Here is a 13,593-nt window from a genome sequence, read left to right on the forward strand (position 1 = left end):
GGGTCTATTATTTTAGAATCAAGGTAGTTTATTTCTGAAGCAATATTTTACACAAAACTCTAATTACTCTAGAACAGCATTTTAAAACTTAAAACTATGAACCTTACCAGCCTGGTTTCCCTTAAAAAGGGTGTGTGTGCTGCATCAGCCCATCTTGGTTTTTGAAAGCAGTTTATCTGAGGCTGTGGAACAACCTAAGCATGATTCTGCCAGCTGTTAGCCCATGTGCTAACTTTGCTTGAGTAAAGTTACACGAATGCTTAAGTACTGGTAGCATTGGGGCTCTTTTGCTTGATGTAGCTGTTGCTTAGTTATTCTGCACACTGGCCCGATAATCAAGCAGTCACAGTGAAACTGTTCTGGGATTTCAAAGAAATAACTTTAGGCAGAAGATTTTTAAAGTGTTTGTTTATGAATAAGCATACACTAAATGGCAAATACAGCAAGTTATATAAACAAGATAGTAGCGCCAAAAGTCCAAAGGGTCCTGGGACACAGGGTACATACGACTTCTTTAAGTAATGCCACCGTGAATGTCTTACAACCTCTTACAACTCCAAAAACTCTCAATGAGTGTTGGACATCAGAAGCAGATTTGATTCATACTGTGCCAGAATTTACTTCTCCTATTATTGTCAATCTACAGTTTTTCCCCGGTGCTTTTGATCCTGTAGTGACTAACATGAAGGCTAGCATATTCAGAGGCATTATGGATTAGTAGACTGAGCCTGGGATTTATGGGATGAGCTTTTCTCCATTTAAATCTCAACTCTAACACTGACTTGCTTTGTGGCCTTGGGAAAATCAGTGTAGTTTACTGTGTAATTTCACCTAAAATTACTCGTCAGTTCTGAGAACATAGGCCCTGGAGTTCGGTTTAAATTTTGGTTGCTCAGCATCTCTGAAATTAGGCTCTAGATGTCTGAAGAGCGGCACCTAAAATTAGAGGCCACTTTCAAAGAACTGGCTCTTAACGTCAATGGGCCAAATCTTCAGCTCATGTAAATTTCATAGTTCCACTGCAGTCAATGGAGCTACGCTAAATACACCAGATGAGAATCTGCCCCCGTGTCTCTCAGGTCCCAATTATAAAATGAGGATAATGCCTGCTTACAATAAGCACCATTACACGATAAATATTTACCATGTTTATGGTATAAATGCTTCTCTGCAGTATCTATTTTAACTTTAGAAGATACATAGTCAATGCTGCAGTAACTGATTATTTTTAATGGTGCATGTTTTATTTACCTCACAGAAGGGGATGAGGATTAACAATAGTTAATGTTAGTACAGTGCTTTGAGGATGTGAAGTGCTTTGTACTACTATTTGTCCAGGAACATAACATAAAATAAGAAGTCCAAAGAAAATCTAAAGTGTACATAATGTTTATATGATTAAATTAAAATGAACGTTAAACCATATTTTCTTATTGTATGTGAAAATATGTAAATTAGCAAAGATCAGTTTCACCTCTCAGTTGTCACAAAGAGGTGGTGATAATATGAACATTTGGCTGATGTATTTGGGTATCAGTGGGTGATTGCATGGTAGTGTCTGCTACTTTTTGTTAAGCTTGAATTCCAGCTTCCATTGTAGTCCTTCCTTTTCAGTTGCTCTTATCTTTCTCAGACAGATTTCTTTTTCGCATTTTTTACACTCTGTTTGAGGCTAGATATTTTAGAACAATATAAGCGGAGCTGTTTAGCTACATGAGGATGAAAACCCCCAGCATGTTATCGTAAGTTATAATCAGAACTTCTATATTCAGGTAATGATTGAAGCTAGAAATTTCATACTTGGGTTGTTTTGTAAATCTTATTAAGATTTAAAATTTGGTAATGGAATGCATAGACTAACTGCTGTGGTAGTGATATCAGGGCTAGAAGCCACTGGTGCTTATGAGCTTCAGATGAGATACAGTTGTCTTTAGTCTTTGGGGATTATGATGAAAAAAATCCAGATAGATAGATATTCATTTTAAATACATGCAAACATGATTATACTCCACTGCTGAACATCCTAGGATTCCAATTCCCTATAAATGTACTTGGAGTCCTGGTACACTTACACAGAAGATTGAAGTCTGATCCTGCATACACTCTCACATGCAAGTGACATTACTCACAAGTAGCATTATAAAATACTTTAATAACTCGGTGTCTTATTATAACTTTTTAAAAATAAGCAGCTTGTAAAAGACATAAAAATACCTCTTTTGGAAGTGTCATCTCTCACACCATTCCAAACACTGCTGTATGATAAACTTACTGCTAAGATTTTGGAGAACTTCAGTATACATTTAATTTTTAAATAACTCTAGTCCTTAATCAACAAAATATTTAGGCATGTGCTTAAGTGCTTTGCTGAATAAGGATAGACTGCTGAATTGAGGCGTCTAAGATTTATTTAAATTATGGCATGGAGCTCAGTTATTCATGATGAACACAAACTAAAGGTCTGATTCCACAAACACTTAAACTCATAATAATCTCATACAGACATCATACAGCAAGTTCCTTATTCTGATAATCATGGGACAACTATTTTATTTTCTGTGTAAATGGTCTTTAACTTGAGTACATTTAGCAACAAGTTAAAATACAGTAGCATGTAAACATGTTTTGTTTAGGGCTGTCAAGCAATTAAAAAATTAATCGCAATTAATCACGCCATTAAAAAATTAATTGAGATTAATCATGCTGTTAAACAATAATAGAATACCATTTGTTTAAATATTTTGGATGTTTTCTACATTTTCAAATATATTGATTTCAATTACAACACAAACACAAAGTGTACAGTGCTCACTTTATATTTATTTTTTATTACAAATATTTGCACTGAAAAATGATAAACAAAAGAAATTGTATTTTTCAATTCACCTAATACAAGTTCTGTAGTACAATATCTTTATTATGAAAGTTGAACCTACAAATGTAGAATTATGTACAAAAAATAACTGCATTCAAAAATAAAACTATGTAAAACTTCAGAGCCTACAAGTTCACTCAGTCCTACTTCTTGTTCAGCCAGTTGCTCAGACAAATAAGTTTGTTTACATTTGCAGGGGATAATGCTGCATCCTTCTTATTTACAATGTCACCTGAAAGTGAGAACAGGCATTTGCATGGCACTGTTATAGTCGGCATCGCAAGATATTTACGTGCAGATGTGCTAAAGATTCACATGTCCATTCATGCTTCAGCCACCATTCCGGAAGACATGCATCCATGCGGCTGATAGGTTCTGCTTGATAACAATCCAAAGCTGTGTGGACCGATGCATGTTCATTTTCATCATCTGAGTCAGATGCCACCAACAGAAGGTTGATTTTCTCTTTTTGGTGGTTTGGGTTCTGTAGTTTCCACATTGGAGTGTTGCTCTTTTAAGACTTCTGAAAGCATGCTCCAGTCTTTGTCCCTCTCAGATTTTGGAAGGCACTTCAGATTCTTAAACCTTGGGTTGAGTGCTGTAGCTATCTTTAGAAATCTCACATTGGTACCTTCTTTGCTGGGTCATCATCTAAGACTGCTATAATGTGAAATATATGGCAGAATGTGGGTAAAACAGAGCAGGGGACATACAATTCTCCCCCAAGGAGTTCAGTCTCAAATTTAATCAACACATTCTTTTTTTAACAAGCGTCATCAGGATGGAAGCATGTCCTTTTTCCAAAGGTGGCCGAAGTATGAAGGGGCATATGAATGTTTACCATATCTGGCACGTAAATACCTTTCAATGCTGGCTACAAAAGTGCCACGTGAACGCATGTTCTCATTTTCTGGTGCCATTGTAAATAAGAAGCGGGCAGTATTATCTCCTGCAAATGTAAACTAACTTGTTTATCTTACCAATTGGCTGAACAAGAAGTAGGTCTGAGTGGACTTGTAGGCTCTAAAGTTTTGCATTGTTTTGTTTTTGAGTGCAGATATGTAACAAATAAACTCTATATTTGTAAACTGCACTTTCACGACAAAGATTGCACTACAATACTTGTATGAGGTGAATTGAAAAAGATTATTTCTTTTGTTTATCATTTTTACAGTGCAAATATTTGTAAGAAACAAAGTATAAAGTGAGCACTGTACACTTGGTATTCTGTGTTGTAATTGATATCAATATATTTGAAAATGTATAAAAACATCTAAAACATTTAATAAATTTCTATTGGTATTCTATTGTTTAACAATGTGATTAAACTGCGATTAATCATGATGAATTTTTTAATCACAATTAATTTTTTTGCATTAATTGCGTGAGGTAACTGTGATCAATCATCAGCCCTAGTTTTGTTGTATTCCCCAAAGTCAGTGTGCAGCAAGCCAACATCACTGACTTCAATAGTTAGACAAATTTACTTTCTTATCAATAACGTTTTTGTCAGCCACAAAATCTGACTATTTGTGATACTGTTGGCTCATGCAGTGCCAGCAGCTTTTAAGCAGAATGTTGGGTAGATTTCAATAGGGAGTGCTGCTTAAAAACCAGTGGCATCATTTAACTCTCTCAGCCCCTTCCATAAGAAATGAGAGAGCCAAAGTTCACAGCAAAGTATCTTATCCCTTCACTTTGAATTCTACTGATGGCTACTGGCCCATTCACTTAAAAAAACCCAACAGATTCAATTATTTGAAATGTGAATAGTTGTTTAAGCATGCTATATTTTAAATGAACAAATTAGAAAGAAAAAAGTATACAAAGCAGTTATTAGCATTGCAAATACCAAGCATGACATTTATACTGTGAGAACTGTTATTGAGATGCCCCATAGTATTAGATATCTTTTTAAAAAAAATATGTTATTTTAAATGTATAATTAAATTAAACATACAAATAAAATACTGTAGCTCTACCAGTAATGTGAATTGACGCCAGTCATGTGTCCCAGTCCTGCAATGATTTATGCATGTAATTAACTTTACACAATGTGAATAATATCATTGACTTCGATGGGGCTGTTCACAATGCATAAAGCTAATTCTGCAAAACTCTTTGCAGGATTGAGGTCTCATATTGGGACATAAGGCACAACACTTTATTTTCATATCCATCGTCATGTAAATTAAAACATCTTAAAAATCTGTTGGATAAGGGTAGGAAATGGGGCACTGAATTATTGTATCTGATCAATAGTATGTTAAAGAGGAGTAGTTGTTTCAGAAATTAGGGATAAAATTCAGCCCTTTGCAGAGGGCCAACAGTAGCCCACCCACTACTTAAGTCCACTGAAGTCTTAGGATGTGTTGGCCTTTTGCTGGCCTTCTTCCTAGGGCTGAATTTCACCGAAGATGACTAGATATTGTTTCTTTGGTACCTGTTGAAGTTGTATTTTGTTTTTGTTTTTCTAATTAATACACTTTCTTCACCACCCTTAACCTGGTGAAGGGCGAAAGGCTTTGATCTTTGTAAGATTCACTAAACAATTTTTATGTTTAAAAGAAGGTCGACATGTATAAAGAAATTATAAATGCTTTTGTAAATTTTGTTTATGATTCAGCATTTAAATGTTTTACAGATGCAATTTCCTGCACTCTGTGTATATATTCATACTGTCTGTATTTATTTTCTGCCTCTGAGGCTTACTTCTGTGTTTCCCTGCCTCCTTCTAATGCCATAAAATGCAACATTAAAAATGTAATGTACAGACATTTGGCTCACTTTGTGTGACTCCTCAGCTAACTGTTTTTTAACAGATTCTATGAATGTTTGGTAAAAAAAATGGAAACAGTTTAAACACATCTGTGGTATTTAATGGGCATTGTGGGGATGTGGATAACAGACTATGGGTAAAAGAGGGAGGTTCAGATATAGTTCTTGAATCTTAGCTGGCTTCTTTAACAGAAAATAAACAAAAATATATGCGTTACCACCGAGTCTTCCACTGGACTTTGATATAACAGAAAAGGGCAGGTTCTGTTTCCTATACATGTTGCAGTGGTGTACAGAAGTAGGGACTATGGCGCAAGAATTCCTGTACAGGCAGAGCATAGAATTGCAGGGGGTATGTTGAGGCAGGGACATATCAAGAGCCGAGGGATGATTCTGGGTTACTCCAGACAGTGGAGCAGCTCAAGGAGTCCATGGGAGGTTGCTATAAATTAGCACAACTACTGGTTTAAAGCCACATTTACCCCCACTCTCCAGGAGCCACAGTACAGCACTTCAACCAATCTGTGTCAAGGAAGGACCTTACTTGCATCTGGCTATGTAATCTCAAGTCTATGTGCCTGTGACAGTGTGAGTAGCCTTAGGCTAACTCATCGTTCTGTGTACTTTGGAAGTCTGCCCACATGAGGTAAATTGCTGAGGTAATAGTTTAAGTAATAGGTGATTAACCAATTAACAAGGTGGCTCAGCTCATTGGCTGAGGACAGCTAAAAGAGGGATAGGCGGAGGAGAGGATGGGTAGTTTGGAAGAAGGGACTAGTGAAGATGTGGATTTCAGAGAGGTGAGACACCTCCCCCACCCTGTACCGCCTTGGGACAATGTAACTGTGGGGAACTGCTATTATAGTCACACTGTAAGTAAAGCACTTGGTATTAAGTTTGTCCTGAGGATTGTTTTCAGTAAGGAATCCAGGGAGTCCTGCCCTGTGACAGTGCCTTTCAACTCAGATCTCATATAGCACAGCCGGATATATGCCAGACTTTCAAAGTCATTCATAAATATACTCATGATCAGATACTATAGAACATATTCACTTTTACATGTTTCTGTAACTATGGCTATACAAGGTTCCAGAGTAGCAGCTGTGTTAGTCTGTATCCGCAAAAAGAACAGGAGTCATAACATTCAAAAAACAGTGGGAGAACACTTCAACCTCTCTAACCACTCAGTGACAGACTTGAAGGTGGCAGTTTTGCAACAAAAAAATTTCAAAAACAGACTCCAAAGAGAGACTGCTGAACTTGAATTAATATGCAAATTAGATACAATTAACTCAGGCCTAAACAGAGACTGGGAATGGTTGGGTCATTACACTAATTGAATCTATTTCCCTATGTTAAGTTCTCCTCACACCTTCTATGGGTCATCTTAATTATCACTTCAAAAGTTTTTTTCCCCCTCCTGATGATAGCTCATCTCAATTGATTAGACTCTTCCTGTTGGTATGCATACTTCCACCTTTTCATGTTCTCTGTATGTATAAATATCTCCTGTCTGTGTGTTCCATTTTAGGCATCCGAAGAAGTGAACTGTAGCTCACGAAAGCTCATGCTGAAATAAATTTGTTAGTCTCTAAGGTGCCACAAGTACTCCTGTTCTTTTTATGGCTATACATGTCTCTCCCAATATCACAACATAGGATTTGTCATAAAAGCTATTCAGCCTGGTGAAGTAAACTTGTAAATGCAACACGTTTGAGTCTTTTCCTCTCAGTGTGAAACCTGATAGGGCTTATGCTCAAATAAATGTGTTAGTCTCTAAGGTGCCACAAGTACTCCTGTCCTTTTTGCGGATACAGACTAACACAGCTGCCACTCTGAAACCTGACAGGGCTTCTGGCTGTTGGAAACACATGCAACAAATCTGCCCCCTGTGTGTATTCAGCACCATATTTTCTTAGTTTAGTGATAATATACATTTCACACAAAAAATGCTTAAAACAATGGCAAAGCTGAGCACTCAAAAGTTATGAAGTGCCCAAATTAAGGTAGTGTTAGGTAAAAAGCAAGTCCTACTCACCTCTCCAGCACCCGAGTTTGTGCGGAGTTGGTATAAGGCTCAGAGATCTGTCAGAGACCAGACAACAATTCGTTGATCAACGGGCTCACACCATCCTTAGCTTAAGAGCCAAGCTTTGGAGTAAGTGTGGCAAGTTTATTAGGGGTGAGCATCAATGTTTATACACAGAAGTAAACAAAGTGATTAACAGATCATAATGGTCATGCATAATCAATCAAGATTCTACAGGATAAAACAGGTTAAAATGCAAATTGGAGAAGACAAAAACGGGAGATGGCTACTTATTGGGAGGGGAAGGGTCATGAGCAGTTCGCAGGTCAAAACCTTTGATTAAAAGTTTCAGTCAGAGACATGTAGTCTGAGTTAAGTTTCAGTTCATAAAGAGTTTCAGACTCAACATTCCTCCATTTGTAGCTATTGGGATAACTATTTACCAACAGCTACACCCCATTTTAAGGAGCCAAGGGCAGCTATAATTTCAGCCTGGGCCAACTCGAAGAGAGTAAGGCCTTTGGCTGAAGTAGAAAAAGAATAAACTGACCCACATGAGTTTATGAGGGAGGAACACACTGAATACAGCAACACAGTATTATAAGGATTACTATGGCCCCAACAATACCCACCAAGAGGTTTTAACCCACCCAAATCCAGGCAACCAATTCCATAAGGCTCCCCACCAATCATAAGGTGGCTGGCCAGAGGAGTAGTTCTTAGCCATTTCCCTTAGATGTTGCATTTACTGGTTCCCACAAAAGTTGACCCTTTTTCTTTAACAAAACACAGTGATCCTGTCTGATTTGTTACCCTGAGATATCTGTTAATTGGCACTCCTGTTTTGTCCCATGTAAGATTGTGTTGGACTGGATCTTTTATTCTAGCCGGTGGCATCCAAGTCATATTAGCAGTGGTCAGGGGAATGGGTGTGAAGGGGAGTCCCTGTTCTGCATTTACTGGAAATTGAGTACATACCCAGCAATTACTTCTATTTCCTAAAATACGAGTTTTAACCTCGTGGGAATATCTAATAAAAGCATTATCTTCATAAGCAGAAAATAAACTAAAAAGGCATAATAAAAAACATACAGTTGTCAGAATAAAAGGTCCTCTCATTTTTTCCGAGTCAATTTAAGTCTGATGTCTGAAAGAGGTAAGCTGGTCCACTGGTCAGAGGCAGTGTCCTCAGTGGTGGCAAGAGCTGCTGGTCCGTCACTGTGGTCCACTACGGCTGGCTTGACGTGGGAGTGGTGGATCCAGGATTTGCATCCTTCCAGGAACACTGCAGTCTGGGTTGTTAAAAGAACCTGGTGGGGTCCAGTAAACCTCGGCTGGAGGGCGTCGCCACGAACGATCTTTTGGCCCAGACGAAGTCCCCTGGTTGGAACGGGTGGATCTGTTCTTCCAGCGGCACGGTCTGGGAAAACTGTGAGGCTTTCCAAAGGGTACGGAGGCGAGCCTGTAGGGAGAGAAACTGGCACGCGGTCATATGATCCCCTCCCAATAGTGAAACATCAGCACGTGGTAGCGCCCCGCCTTTGAAAGGGGGGTGTCCATAGAGCAGTTCAAAGGGGGATAATCCCAATACACGGGTTGGGCGAGTACGAAGGTGAAACAGGACCAAGGGAAGTCCCTGAGGCCACTTTTACCCTGTTTCCTGACAGTATTTAGCCAATGTAAGCTTAAGCTCCCTATTCATACGCTCAACTTTCCCGCTAGACTGGGGGTGGTAGGGTGTATGAAAGGAGTGTGAAATGCCCAGTCCTTGTTCTAAACAGCCAAGGACATTACCAGTAAAGTGGGGTCCGCGATCTGAATCAAGTATGAGAGGGATGCCAAAGCGGGTACAATGTCTCTAAGGAGGATCTTCGCCACTGTGGCAGCAGTACAATTAGCAGTAGGAAAAGCTTCGACCCATGTAGTCCGAGGGCAAACCAACACAAGGAGGGGCTTTTTCCCAAAAGCCTTTGGCATATCTGCAAAGTCAATTTGAAGATGTTGAAATGGGGCACCAGGCGGAGGTCTTCCACCCTTAATTTTGTTAAGAGGCGGAGCAGGTCCATTTCGCTGACATGTGCTGCATGCTTTCACTATTGACAGGCAGTAGGGTTGAATGCCTGGAGCATACCAAAAGCGAGCGATGGTGTCCACAAGGGCATGCGTGCCGTAGTGACCCCCCTTATCATGGTGCCAGCGAACTGCCACGGGGTATGTGGAGCGAGGAGGCAGGCTCGGCCATCCGGCATAAGCCAGGTCCCTTTGACCAGAGTGGCTCGAGGCTCTCCCACGACTGTAGTTCAGCAGTGGGTACTGGTACGGGGTAAAAGCATAATTGCTATCATTAAAAATGGTAACGGTCTTACCAGCGGCCAACTGGCAAGCTCGGGCCAGGGCGTAGAGTTCGGCGGCTTGGGCTCCCCAGTTGCCTGGCAGTGAGGCGGCCTCTTGAATGTCCCATTCAGAGGTGACTGCATAACCGGTGAAATGCTTGCCATCAACATAGAAGGAGCTTCCGTCCGAGAAGAGGATGCAATCAGGGTTGTCCAGTGGCACGTCAAACAGGTTGTTCCTTATCTGTAAGATGCTATGAACTACTTCCACACAGTCGTGCTGATCCTGGAGGACTGGCAGGTCAGGAAGCAAGGTAGCTGGATTAAGGGGCCCACACCTTTTAAAAATTAGGTTAGTGTCTTCTAAGAGTTCGGCCTTTAGCTGCTGCTTAACTGAAAGGCTTGGATTGTGTCTGGGGACCACTGCAAAGGGTCAGGAGCAAGGTTAGCAGTCAGTCGGTGGAGCGGTTTGCTCAACTCCCCGCAGGACGGCAACCAAGGTCGACAGAAGCCAATTAATCCTAAGAAACCTCGAAGTTGTTTCTTGGTGTTTGGCAGAGGGCAGTTTTGGATAGTCTTTATGCGGACTGGGTCCATTTGTCTCCCCTCTGGGGTTAACAGGAAGCCCAGATATCGGACCTTCTGTGAGACCCACTGAATCTTGTTAGGGTCTACCTTGTGGCCTCTGGTGTGTAGGTATAATAAAAGTGCCTTACCATCGATGCAGAGGGCGGCTTCTTCATGTTACCTAGTAGGATGTCATCTACGTATAGGACTAACGTGGATCCCTGCGGACTGGTGAAGCTTTCCAAGTCGTGGCGGAGGCATTGGCTGAAAATCGTGGGGCTGTCTCTGTAGCCTTGAGGAAGTCGTTGCCAGACATAACTTTGTCCCTCCCAGGTGAAACCAAAGAGATATTGAGAGTCTGGGTGTACAGGAATGCTGAAAAAGGCTGATTTTAAGTCAATAACAGTGAACCATTCAGCATCCCAGGGGATTTGGCTGATGATAGTAGCTGGATCAGGAACTACTGCATGAAGAGGGACCACATACTGATTAATAACCCGTAGATCCTGTACAAAGCGCCAACGAATAGGGTCTCCGTCCTTTTTAGGAGGCTTTTTTACAGGCAGTATAGGGGTATTACAGGGAGTGCGCTGAGGGCGGACTAGCTTTTGTGCAATGAAGCCCTCGACAATGGGGCGGATGCCCTCCCGGGCTTCCAGCAACAGGGGGTATTGGGGAACTGACGGGGGGTCTAAGGAGGGCTTCACTTGAATCCTTACTGGCTCTGCTGAAAGGAGCAGGCCAACATCAGTGTCAGAAATTCCCCAGAGGGTTGAAGGCAAGTCAGTGAGGTCAGGGGAGAGAGAGGCGGGGGTTTCCCAATTACCCTGAGTTAGGGCCGAATCTCCTAACACTGTCATCAATAATCCTACCCCTTCAGGAGTGCAGGTTAAAGTAGCCTCAAGCTTACAGAGTAAATCCCGGCCCAAAGGGATCGGACAAGCTGGGGAAAAAAGAAAACGTTGAGAAAAACATTTATCAGCATAAATAACATTTAGAGGCAAAGTGAGTCCCAGAGACTGTGGATTGCCTTCCACCCCAGTTGCAGTTTTAACCTCAGAGGATAGCCAGGGAGAGGGGGCATGATTTAAAAGAGAGAAAGTAGCTCCAGTATCAATGAGGAAACAGACAGGCAGTCCCTGGACTGAAAGGGTTAGATGAGGCTCTTTGCTGGGAGGGGAGAAAGTGAGGAAAGAGCCAGCTAAAGACATTAAGGAAATAAGACCATCACATTGTTTGCCTTCGCCCCCGGGGTACCGTCATTGAGAAGGCTGAGTTCGCTGCAGCTGCTGCTGTTGCCCGTAGTTGATCCAGACCTGAGGAACGGGCTGGGCTGGTGGTGCAGGGGTGGTGTAAGTATCTGCGGATGCGACCGGACCCTCTGGGCGTCCCCAGGGGCATTCACGTTTAAAGTGACCGGGTTGTCCGCACTGAAAACAATTTCCTGATGGCTGGGGTTGCCAGGACCCTCTTCCCCGAGCACCCTGAAATCCCCTGCCACGGCCACGGCTTCTGCCTCAAATACCACCGCGAAAAGCTAAAGCCATCAACTTATATTCTTCCTTTTTCTCTTTCTTTCTGCTGCTTTCCCTTCCTTTCTCCCATGCAAAATCAGCTACATCCAACACTGAAGTGACTGACTCACCTCCCCAACCAGGGCGAAACTGTAAGAAATCCCTTACAGGGGTTACTGACTGATTCACAAAAAACGAAATAAGAATAGTATGCATCCTGCTGCAGCTGCTTGATCTTTTGCCTAGTAATTACTTCTTCCGAGGTGTGCCCCTCCATTTCCTCCTTATCCCTCTGCAGAGATTCCAATCTGGAGTCCTGCAGATTCCCCTCTGCACTCTGGAGATAGTCTCATGCGGAGGAATAGGGGCAGGTGCAGTGGGGACCAACTGACGAGTTAAAACACGCCGTGGTTTACACCCTTCATCGAAATAACATGGAGGGGGTTCACTCTCGGAAGAATACCTGACTGCCATAATCTTTAAAGATTTCCACAGCTCTGCTGCTGTGTCCCAACAAAACCAGTAACATAACTGTCCCGGATGGTCTTTTCGATCTGGCTCCTTACTCCTCTTAAGGCAGCCTGTTCGAAAGAGCCATCTGAAGGCCACCTCATCTCCGAGTCGGCCAATACCGCGGTATACCCAGTCCAATTCCTTACACACAGTGTGTACAACTTCCTCCTAGACATTCCTGTCTGTACTGGGAGTTTCCTTCATTCCATAACTTATTTACAATCCCCAGCGGACTCTCAAGAGGCACGCTAGTCCCTTGACCCATGGTGTCTGACAGGAGCCCTCCAACTGGCGTTTATCCTGCTGTCCAGTACATGACCCTCAATATTGAATTGGCTGGGAGAAATCTCCGTGGCGCCTACCAATTCGTATATGAGTGGTCTGACCACTGGACAGAGGCACCGCACCAGAAGGAATCCCGGACGAGCCCCCAAATTGTTAGGTAAAAGCAAGTCCTACTCACCTCCAGCACCCGAGTTTGTGCGGAGTTGGTATAAGGCTCAGAGATCTGTCAGAGACCAGACAACAATTCGTTGATCAACGGGCTCACACCATCCTTAGCTTAAGAGCCAAGCTTTGGAGTAAGTGTGGCAAGTTTATTAGGGGTGAGCATCAATGTTTATACACAGAAGTAAACAAAGTGATTAACAGATCATAATGGTCATGCATAATCAATCAAGATTCTACAGGATAAAACAGGTTAAAATGCAAATTGGAGAAGACAAAAACGGGAGATGGCTACTTATTGGGAGGGGAAGGGTCATGAGCAGTTCGCAGGTCAAAACCTTTGATTAAAAGTTTCAGTCAGAGACATGTAGTCTGAGTTAAGTTTCAGTTCATAAAGAGTTTCAGACTCAACAGTAGTGCAGGGATAGCTTCCCAAGAAGCCCAACTACGAGAGGATACTGAGGCAGCAGGCGCAGCTCCATGTTGAAGGTGGAAGAGAGCTGTTCTAGAAAGGATTAGGAAACCTTAACTATTGGC

Source organism: Mauremys reevesii, linkage group 2 (genome assembly GCF_016161935.1).
Source record: "Mauremys reevesii isolate NIE-2019 linkage group 2, ASM1616193v1, whole genome shotgun sequence".
NCBI lineage: Eukaryota > Metazoa > Chordata > Testudines > Geoemydidae > Mauremys > Mauremys reevesii.